A 711-nucleotide genomic window follows, 5' to 3' on the forward strand; every position below is an offset into this window, starting at 1 on the left:
AATGCTATTGCCACTCCTGCAGCAGTGGCGATGTGGTTAAGTGGTGCACCACTGCCCTACGATGGAAGCTGATATCACCATTGTTGCTTTTGTGAGTCGGATGGACCTACCCGGGCAACTTCTCGGGAACAATGATTAAGTGCTCCTCGCAGCGCTGGTGAGCTTGCTCAGAATCCGGTGTGCAGGTTGTGATGACGCCACTCAATCACGTGACCTAGGTTGCCCACCTAGGCTGCTTATCCTGGAATTTTAGCTCATAACGGCGATGACGAAGAAGACGCCTACGCCGGATCTTCTGCAGAATTGAAGCCTCAACGCTGTCGCTTCAATACACCGGATCAAAAATATATACCGGATTATATTAGAATTATGGATCTCTCGCCACAAGGCAGAGCTTGCCTCAGTAATCCGAACGAGGCCGCTGTGTTTTCAATTTGCTCAAAAATTCCATACCGCATCACCGGAGCCATCAAAAGAAATATTTAGAGAACGTTGACTGTCAGGCGCCACATTCCATCAACGTGCTCCGGTCGCTTTGGCTGTGAAGTTTCAATGTTTTTGTGTACTAGCACTCCCGCGTTCAAATTAAAGCGGCAACTGTTTAAGATATACATGCCTGACAACCTGGGTGGGAGATCCCAATGAATCAGGGCAAGCTGTTCTTAAAAAGGCAGTATAAAGAGATTATTCTTCACCATCCCAAATAGTTAT

This window comes from Amblyomma mixtum, chromosome 4 (genome assembly GCF_055824585.1).
Source record: "Amblyomma mixtum isolate Tamu chromosome 4, ASM5582458v1, whole genome shotgun sequence".
In the NCBI taxonomy this organism is placed as follows: domain Eukaryota; kingdom Metazoa; phylum Arthropoda; class Arachnida; order Ixodida; family Ixodidae; genus Amblyomma; species Amblyomma mixtum.